Below are 10,374 nucleotides of genomic sequence, written 5' to 3'. Positions count from 1 at the left end.
CTCATGGGGGTCAGGCCGTCCTGATGGGCAGCCCTGGACAGACCTAGCGCCCTCATATGCTGGACACAGCCGGCACCGGCGGTGGGCAGAAGGCGGGCAGGGGCAGTCTGCAATCGTGCGCCCTTGTCCCCAGTTTCCCCTGCCTTGGGCGCCCCTGGGTGAGGCCCACCTCAAAGAGCATGTTTATAGGTGAAACAACTTCTAAACAGGGAGGTGAAATTTTATGGGGCCAGGAACAGCCCCTTTTCCCTGCCCCGGGGCACAGCGCATGCAGAACAGACAGGTGGATGGAGATGAAACAGCCAATGAGGGCCCAGCGGGAACCGAGGGCGGCCCCCAGGCCGGGTCCCCGCGGGGCACATGCGCCTCCTGACCCGGCTTTGGGGCTGTTGCTGTTCAGTTGCTAAGTAGTGTCTGACTCTTCGCAACCCCAAGGACTGTGGCCCGCCGGGCTTCTCTGTCCACGGGCTTCTCCAGGCACGTGCCCTCCTCCAGGGGATCTTCCCGAGCCCGGGATTGAGCCCAGGTCTCTCTGGGGTCCTGAACGGGCAGCTTCTTTACCACTAGCGCCACCTGGGGAGCCCCAGGGTCCACCCACTCCTGGGGAGACTGCAGGGTGCAGGCTCCCTGCCTCTGAGGCGACGGGAGCCCCGGCTTCTCCTGCCTGACAGCTGCACGAAGTACAGGAACGCGGCACTGGGTCTCGAAGGCCTCCCCCAGGCGCTTCCCTTCCTCCCGTGCTGCACCCGGCGAGGCCCACCCTCTTCCCGTCCTGGCTCCCCAAGAACAGGCCCTTCTTGGGGGGGCTCCCTGCCAAGGGCAGGAAGGCCCCTCCGTTGTCTTGTAGAGTTGAATGCTGACACCTTTTCTCACGGAAATCCAGAGTCCAGCTGCTCTAGGGCTGGCTGAAGGGTGGGGTGGGGACGCCCCTAGTGTGGCAAAAGGTCAGACCCCAGGGTGGGCTGGCCTGGGCCAGGGCGCTCTCAGAAAAATCAAGTTTGGCTGAAGCAGCTTCGGGCCTGAGGAAGCCCACGGCCCCGAGGAAAAGGGCCTCCCCACGCCCGCCACGCCCACGGCAAAGCTCGCCCAGGCCGGCCTTGTGGTCTTGGCCTCTAGAAACCGTCCTGCAGCGGGGGGGCTCCTCCGGGGGCCAAAGTCCCCCAGGAAGACGCAGACCCCTCTGCCCGCCACCCCACCCAGCGGACGACCGTCTCACACCTGCCCCCACACCTGGCCCAGGGCTCACAGGTCTCCCCTGACCTTGGAACAGAGGCAGGGGCAGAGCAGGGCCCCTCAATCACCCCTTTCTGGTGACTGAATTTTCTGGCCCCAAAATCAAGCAACGAGGCCTTGATCACTATCTGATTTGTGAATCGATGGATTCATGTGAAACATTCTGATCTTGAAAAAAAAAACTGTCAGTTCTGCCAAAAAGACATGCTCCCTTTGGGGGAGGGGAAGCCGCAGTATTATCAGCTGGGAGCCGGGCCTCTGGCCTCCTCTTCTGTGGAGCTGGGGGCGTCTTCTCTGGGTCTTCTTGTCCGACGAGCTGGGCCAGCACACAGTGTGTTTGTTCCATTGAATTCTTCCTGACGTTTTCTGAGTGTTGGGGTGGTTCCTTGGTATTGCCAAGATGAGCTTCACAGTTTCAATAAATTAGTGTGTCTTGTTCCGTGCTCGGGTTCCTGGGCAAGTGGTTATCAAGAGGACATTAGTACAGGAGTGAAGTTCAGTTCTCACATTTTAATTTCCGGGTGGGACGTTAATGGTTTTTGCTAAGAAGCCGTCGGGGAAGCACAGGCGGGTCTGCTGTGCAGGTCATTTCTGCTCGTCTGTTCAGGGGACACCCTCTAGCAGCTGATGGTGTTCAGTTGCTCATTCTGTCCGACTCTTGGTGACCCCATGGACTGCAGCACACCAGGCCTCCCTGTCCATCACCAGCTCCCAGAGTTCACTCAAACCCCATGTCCATTGAGTCGGTGATGATCCAACCATCTCATCTTCATCTTATCAATAGCTGTCCTGAGTCAGGACTAAAGGCTGGAGCCTGGCGAAGGCGCTTCTGAGACCGGCGTCTCGGTCCAGGTGGATGGTCCCCGCTTCCCTCCTTCACTACCACCTCTGTCCACAGGATGGTTCAGCAGTTTATCAAGTCCCGACTTGGTGCCTGGGAGGGGCTGGGCTGAGGCATGCGAGTGTGCTGGAGCGTGGCCCCGTCCTGGGTCCGTGGCTGAGTGGGCAGACCCGGAGGAGGTGGGGGTGAGTTCTGCTCCAGGCTGCTGCCGCCGCCATGACAATGTGAGGAGGTGCGCCAGTCCGGGCTAGAGGGATCAGGCCTGAAGAAGCTGGAGGGGTGGCCAGCCGGCAGGGGACTCCTGTGAGGAAGGCGAGCGGAAGCTCCCTGTGAGGTGGACACGCAACTGGAGGCCAGCCCGCCGACCACCCCGTCGCCTTGCACAGAGTTTTGGGCCTGAAGGTCATTGCAGCCGCGGGGGTCTGAGGGTGGGAAGGACAGTCAGCCTGAGAGTGCCTTGCACTCTCTCCGCAGCATCACCTAAGGGCCCCAGGCAGGGACTGGAAGCCACAGGCCCGGAGGACAGTTAGGTAGGACATGCTGCTGCTCCTGGCAAGAGACGCGCGTCAGAGCTGTGCAGTGGTGGCAGACACGGGGAGAAGGTGGGGATCTGGGGAGATTTTAGGAGGCAGAGCATCAGGGCTGGACGCTCGGTGGGCGCACGTGAGGGAGAGGAGCTCGGACTGGCCCAGGTTCCACTGGGAGGCGGCAGAGGACGCGGGGTCACTGCCTGACAGAGGCCACCTGGCTTCTACAAGGGACAAAGGCGGTTCCATTTGAATGGTGTTAAATTGTAGCCACCTGTGGCCAGTGGTCCAGGATGTGGAAGGGATGAAGGAGGCTGGTGAAGAGGTGGGGCTGGAGGGCGGGGAGGCCTTGGTCCCTGGAGAGATGGGCTCAGAGCTGTGGCTGGAAAGAGGAAGACACCCGACGGGGAGGGGCCCAGGAAGGGAGGTGGCCACTGTTAAGAGGGTCAGCCCGAAGAAGGGAGCGGGGCTTGTGAACAGCAGCACGGCAGGCGCGCACCCGGGAAGGCCTGGGACTTCCCAGGCAGGACGCCTCTCACCTGCTGAGGCGGTTTTGAGTCGGAGGGCCCACTATGGGTGGAGGGGACAGTGAGAGGGCACGCAGAGCAGGCTGCACCTGCAGACGCCTCTTGAAGGACGGCGGCCAGCCTTCTAGCGCCAGTGCCCTGAGGCCCAGGGGGCCGGGGATGAGGACCTCGCTAAAGCATCGCCCAGGACCTGACGTCGGGAAGGCTCAACAGAAACAAATCCAGAACCTCCCAGGTGCTCCGGGGCAGCCCGCGGCCCTGCCGAGCATCCCAGGCCACGTGGCTAACCCTTCAGATCCGGAGAGGCTCCGAGCGCTGGCAGAGATGCTGAGGACAAATGAAGAAACACTGATGTGAAGGAACAAGGGGACTGATCGCAAGCCCGGGACAACTGCCCCTTCCAGAAGCTGTTTAAAGGGAGCAGGACGAAACGTCAGTGGCAGAAAACAAGAAGGCCCACGGAGGGAGGGCCGCCCTCAGGAACACGGACCTATTTATTTACCAAGTTTCACATGTTGCCAGCTGGAATGCTGACTTCAGGGACTTTTTCCCCCTTTCTTTCACTTCCTTTTCTGAAAACAGCCTTCGTGTGTATCTGCTGGACACTCAGGAGGTGAGAACTTCAAAAATCAGAACCTCTTTCTGGATTTGTTTGACTATGGATGGCCTCTTCTGGTGACAAGCTCCTGAAAGCCCATCTCCCTGAAAATTCCTGGTGGGAATGCCAGCCATAACAGCAGCTTCTAGCTCCACTTAGTAAATATTAAAAGCACCTGAAGGTAAATCAGATTCAGTTCAGTTCAGTGGCTCAGTCGTGTCCGACTCTTTGCGACCCCATGAACCGCAGCACGCCCGCCCTCCCTGTCCATCGCCATCTCCCGGAGTTCACGCAGACTCACGTCCATCGAGTCGGTGATGCCATCCAGCCGTCTCATCCTCTGTCGTCCCCTTCTCCTCCTGCCCCAGATCCCTCCCATTAGGAAGTTTTAAATTATTGTTTAGCTTTGTTGTTGTTTAGTTGCTAAGGCAGGTCCGACTCTTTGCAACCCCATGGACTGCAGCATGCCAGGCCTCCCTGTCCTTCACCAGCTCCTGGAGCTTGCTCAAACTCATGTCCATCACGTCAATGATGCCATCCAACCATCTCTGTCATCCCGTTCTCCTCCCGCCTTCAATCTTTCCCAGCATCAGGGTCTTTGCCAATGAGTCGGCTCTTTGCATCAGGTGGCCAAGGTATTGGCGCTTCAGCTTCAGCATCAGCCCTTCCAGTGCATATTCGGGGTTGATTTCCTTCAGGATTGACTGTTTAGCTTAATTTCATTCTAAATTGAAGAGAATGAAGATAATCATTTTTATTGAAAATAGGTTTCTCCTCCAAACTGCTGGGGATGGGGCTGCCTAAGACCTCACTTTTTCACCTGTAGCTTGAAAATCCCCACCTTGCCTTTCCCACTCCCTTCCTCCTCCCAGACTCTGGGGGCTCCACCCCGCCCTCAGCTGCACCCACCCCACAGAGACGCCGTGGAAGGCCTGGCAGCACCACCCAGGAGCCAGCCGGAGGGACCCCACTTCTGGGCTCAAGGCTGCCCGTTGGGTGGAGCTGAACGAATGTGCTTCCTTGGCATTTCCAGCTCCAGCCCTGCAATGATGCTTTAGGAACGCATCCCAAATTATCCCTACTTTTTAAAGTAGCAGCCTTCCTTTATTTAACCTTTATTTGGTTACCTTCAGAGTCGTACTAATTAAGATGGCTGATGACTTTTTCGGCTTTTTTTTGGGTTATCACTTAAGTTGGTGATTTATTTCTTTTAACTTTATTGGGAGTATAGTTGATTGACAATGTTCTGTTCATCAAATGATATTTATCTGTCCTGTTATGGAAGCCAAGAACCCAGGGTGAACTGCCCACGTCTGCTGACCTTAGTGTGGAACAGAGAGGATGGACTTGTCGGCCACGGAACCCTGGGAAGGTCTCCCTTCCTCTCTGCTTCGCTTTCCTCATCTCTTAAACGATGGGTTAGATTAGACCCCATTGTAAGGCCTCCCCTGGCTGGAAGACGCTGCCAAAGACATATTGCTGGTTAGTTGCTCAGTCATGTCTGACTCTGCAACCCCACGGACTGTGGCCCGCCAGGCTCCTCTGTCCTTGGGATTTCCTTGGCAAGAATACTGGAGTGGGTTACCGTTTCCTCCTCTAGGGGATCCTCCTGACCCAGGGATGGACCCTGCATCTCCGGCACTGCAGGCAGACTCTGCACTGCTGAGCCACCATAGCGTCTTAGTTCCCCAGCCAGGGATCGAACCTGCAACCCTGCATTGGACGCAGAGAGCCCTAACCACTGAACCACCGGGGAAGCCCCCAGCTGCTGCCGCTTCTCTGGGGTCCTGGGTACGAGCCCTCTGAGAGCTAGCCGACAGCACAGACCCCTCTGCACCGAGGCCTGCCCCTCTCCTGGGAAGACAGCAGAGGCTGGGCATCCCCTCTGCAGGCGCCCCCTGCTTGGTTTCCAGCCCCCTAGGCCAGAAGCGCGGCCCCTAATTGGAGGGCATCGTTGCTTCAGAAATGGGAGTTACTTCCTGGAACAGCTAACAGGCTATTGAGGAAGCAGGGACTGCAGAGGCTGCCATGGGTGTCCAGCGTGGCACCTCCTCACAACAGCCTTTGGAGGGGTGTCCCCTCCACTTTACAGGCAAGCACAGGGCCTCAGAGCAGCTGGGTGACCTGCAGTCTCTAGAAGTATTACCTGTGTGCCTCTCCACCCCTCCCTGCACACAGCTGCGTTGTCTAAGGCGGCAATTTTCCAAAGAAATAAAAGGCAGACAGGGTCACTGGCTCTTCGAGAGCGATGTCCTGGGTCTGAGCTGCTCTGAAGTCGCAGCTGGTGTGACTTCCCCCGCTCCACCCCCCCAGGAGGTTTTGTCCGGCTGACTCAAGATTGGAGATCTGGCCAGGTGCCTCGCAGGGAGCCCTGCGTTTTCTGGGATTCTAGGATTTCAGCCCGGTACCTAATTCCAGAAAAGAATTACTCTCTGCTTTATTAAACTTGTCTGCACTTAGGCCAAGTGGGCTGTTGATCCTCCGTAGGGCTTGTCTTCAAAGCAGGGGCAGTGAGCATGTGCAGAAATCCATCACCTTGCTTTCCAGTTTCCAGGCAACCGTGCAGGATTACAACCAGTCACATGATGCTGAGGCTGCCAGGGAGAAGGGGAAAATGGAAAGCTGTGCTATCTTGAGAAAGGGGCTGGGGAGAAGCAGGGGACTTTGGCTCCTCCTCCAGAAATATCATCAACAAGTAGTCGGGGACCCAGGGGCTCGAGGGGCTCCTGGCTTCTAGGCCCTTGGCCCAGCCCCAGTGCCAAATGTACCACCAAGGGACAGGGCGGGGGAGCGGGGGAGGCGCCGGCCCAAGGTGACCGAGCACCTGCTCTGGAAACCAGGCTCTCCAAGTGTTCACTGCTGAGAGCGCCAAGGGAGCCCGCCCTTGCTCCCGTGGCCCAGGCCTGAGCTCACAGGCAGCACAGGGCGAGCCCTTCGGTAAAAGCCAAGCCTGGGATGGTTGGGGCCAGGGGGCCGTGGCGGACGGGAGGGGGTGGCAGCTGGGCGGAGGAGAGCCACCCATGAAGACTGAGGGCCCACTGCCTTTAGCGCCTCCTCTTCCTGGTCTCTGTTTGTTTTGATTTTGGAGTTTGCACTCTCCCTTCCCCCACGTGTGTGTGTGTTGCGTGTATGTACGTTGTGCACACACACACATGCACACACACAGGCTTGCTGTTGTTTATATTGTAGATGCTGACGGCAGTGCATCCCCTTCCGTATACACTTCTGGTCCTAGGTTCACACCCTCTGTGGCCGAAAGGCTCCTGGGAACCCCGGGACAGCTCCAGGCTCTCCTACAGTCCCCTGAGGGGGTGTGCGCCGTTCTGAAAGGCTGGGGAGATGAGAACTGGCTTCCAGCGTCCTCACACGCAGCAGCGGTCCCAATCCAGAGCTAAGTCATCTGGCCACTCTTGTTCACTGGTCCGCCCCAAAGTGGCCAGTGTTTCCTGGCCTTGGACCACTGGCCTCACGCCAGCCTGGCCACCTGGGAGGTGAGCCCAAGGAGCACAGAGAGGCAGAACTTGGGGAGGGCGAAGCCCTGGCCGCTCGTCTTGCAGGAGCTCTGGGCCCTGGTCACAGCCTGGGAGCATCTCGGCCGGCACAGCGGGTCACGGGACGCCCCCTGTTCCTCTCTCCCTGCAGAAACCTACGCAGTCAGAGAAACCTGTTTCTTGCATGTTTTGAAGTCCTAAGGGCCTAATGAAGGTTCAAGGCCCCTCTGCATCCGAAAGGCTTTGCCCTCGGTTCAATTCACTAAGAAGGTAAATAAAGAAACAGTAGAGGTGGAAAGCCAGTGCTTCCCCTTCTGAGGATGCCAGGCTCTCCTCTCCCTTCTGCAACAAGTCTGGGCTCCACCTTTATGTTTTTTAAGAGGAGGAAAAATCAATTATTAGCTCATCATTTGAGAGGTCCAATAGATGCGTAAATAAACAATGTTCTAGGTTTGTGGTATATTTTCTTATTATCCTAAGCGAGATGGTTGTTGGGTGGATGTTGGGGGGACTGAGAGGTGATGGTGGGGTGAGGAGTTCGCACTACATTAGTACTGAGAGTCCTTGGGGGAAAAGACATCCCATGTCTGTTTAATAGGCAACATCCGGAGGGTGGGAGATGCAGCTGATGCAGAAAGATGGGGGTGTACCTGCTGGGAGGGTCCTGATGACCAGGTGGGGTATGTGGGGTTAAAATCTGCAGGGAGTTGAGGCTGGCTTCCCGGCGAGGCGTCTGGGCCCACTTCCAGCCCCCAGGCCTCTGCAGGCAGATTCACACCATCTTCACACACCCACCGACCCAGGCACACGGGTCCTCTCACAAGCACGCAAGACTTCTGGTTTAGGCCTGCCTACCTCCTAGGACACTTAGCCGTCCACCCCTGGTCTAGCACTCTTTTTTTTTTTTTTACAAGCTTCTGTAAGCCCAAATTCCCAGGGAAACTTGAACAGAGGTAGAAAAGTGTTTGATGATAGAAAAAAAACAAAACTCTGCGTGCTTGCAGTTCTCAGAATGGCCGGGATGCTACAATAAACCGTTGCTTTCCCGAGCTGGGAAGGACGGGGACAGGCTGGCGGAGGAAGCCGGAGCAAAAACGCCAGAGCACTTGAGAGGCGGAACCAGCACTCGGGCCGGGCGCGGGCGGCCGCGGGGGCCCGGCGGGGCGGGCCGGGCGCGGCCCCTTTAAGGCGGGCGGCGCGGGCCGGCCGAGCGCGGCGGGGATTGGCGCGGCGGGATCAGGGCGGCGGGGCGGGCGCGCGGGGCCGGCGGCGCTTTGATCAGGTCCTGGCAACTCGGTACCGCCGGGCGCCGGGAAGTGAAGAGAAGCGCTCGCAGCCATGAATCGCGGGGCCGCCCCGGGCCCGGGGCGCCCGGGTCCCCCGCCGCCCGCTGCGCTCTGAAAGGTGGGGCAGCGGCGCGGCCCCGGCCGAGCGGCTGCCCCGCGGGCCCCCCGGGCCGGGGCCGAGGGCGCGCCCGGCCGCGTCGCGGGCGCCGGGGACGGGAGGGGCTCCGGCCCGGCCGGGGGCGGGGGGGGGCCGGGGAGGGGGCCGCGAGCCGGCCGGGCGCGCAGAGGGGCGGCGGGGGCCCGGGGGCGGCGCGGGCGCGCCAGGCGCTTACCTCCCTTTCAGGACCGTGCGCCGGCCCGCGCCTTTGAAGTGCACAGTGAGGTCCGCGGCGCAGTTTTTGTTGGAAGCGCCGGGAGGACGTGGGGTGCGCGGAGCGGCTGCTGGAAGCGGCGCCCGCGTCGAAAGCCCGGCCGGCGGGGCCGGGGGGCCGGGGGGCCGGGGGGCCGGGGGGCCGGGGCGGCCGCGGCGGGGCGAGGCCCACTCGGATCTTCCGCAGACGCGGGGCAGCCGGGCGCGCCGCCGCCGCCTCCCTCGCCGCCGGGCTCCCCGCACTCCCTCCCCGGCCGCGCGCCTCCCCATGCTCCCGGACGCCGGGTCCGGCCCGGGGGGCCCTGGGGCCGCGGCGGCGAGCCGATCCGGGGGCCGGGGCCCTGCCCGGGGCGCCCGCGAGGTCTGGGCGCGGAGCGCGCGCGCGGACCCCTGGTGAGTGCGAGGCCGCGGCGGCGGGCGGCCCGCGCGCTTTGATGTGCCGGGCGGCCCTTTGAAGTGGGCAGGCCGGCTATTTCGGGGCGCGCTCCGGGCGAGCGCGCAGAGGGGTGGCGGGCGCGGCGCCCGGCGCTCCGGGGGGCTCGGCCGGGGTGGAGGGGCCGGACGGAGAGACTCGAGCGATCGGCGGGGGCGGAGCGGGGGCAGAACCCCCTCCCCCGGGGGCGCCGCGCCGGGGCGGCGCTGGGTAGGAGTCGGGGTGCGAGTGCGCCGGGGCGCCTTTGCGAGGTGGGATGAAAGGGCGGCGGCGCCCCCTCCCCCGCCCCCTCCCGCCGCTCTCTCCTCCCCTCCCCTCCTCCCCTCCAGCCCCCGGTCGGCGCAGAGGGGCCCCGATCGCCGGCCGAGGCTCAGTCTGCGCGCCGGAGCGGCCCGAGCCCGGGGCGCCTGCGTTCCCCGCGTCCCTCCTGCCGCCGGCCCCGCGCCCCGGCCGCCCCGGCCCCTCGTGCGGAGAGGCCGAGCCTCCGCGTCGCCATTGCTGGACCGGCCGCGGCGTTCCGGGCTTCTCTGTGGGCGCCTCCGACCGGCGCCCGGACTTGGGGCTGCGAGAGCTTCCCGGGGCTCCGGACAGTCGGGGTGGACCGGGGCCGTGGGGCGGGGGGCGCTCGACAGCGATGAGAGCCGGGCCGCGGGCCCCCTTCGTCTTCCAGGTAACGGGGCCGCCCCCCCCCTCCCCTCCGCCTGGGCAGCGCGGCGCTACCGGCGGCCTGAGGCCCCGCGCGGGGGCACCGCACGCCCACCCAGGGCCCCCAGCCTCCGATTCGGGGTCGCGCCCACCCCCCCCCCCCCCCCAGCCCTCCCCTCCGCTCTCCCGAGTTTGATCCTTCCCATGCTGGGGTGAGCGGCTGGTTTATTGGTTAGATAAGACTTTTTGCTTGTGGAAAAAAGAGGCTTGAGGTCAGCAGAGTTTGGGATTCTTGGCACAGGCGGTGGTAGCGTGAGACGGTTTCTGATCCGGTTTTGTAGGGTTTGCGGCTCCGCGGGGGCGGGGGGCAGGGGGCGGCGAATCCTGAGGCTTCTCCGCTCTCTGGCAAAGTTGGGAGATCAA

This window comes from Budorcas taxicolor, chromosome 19 (genome assembly GCF_023091745.1).
Source record: "Budorcas taxicolor isolate Tak-1 chromosome 19, Takin1.1, whole genome shotgun sequence".
Lineage (NCBI taxonomy): Eukaryota > Metazoa > Chordata > Mammalia > Artiodactyla > Bovidae > Budorcas > Budorcas taxicolor.
The sequence above is the reverse complement of the archived record's forward strand: the minus strand, read 5'-3'. Positions refer to the sequence as shown.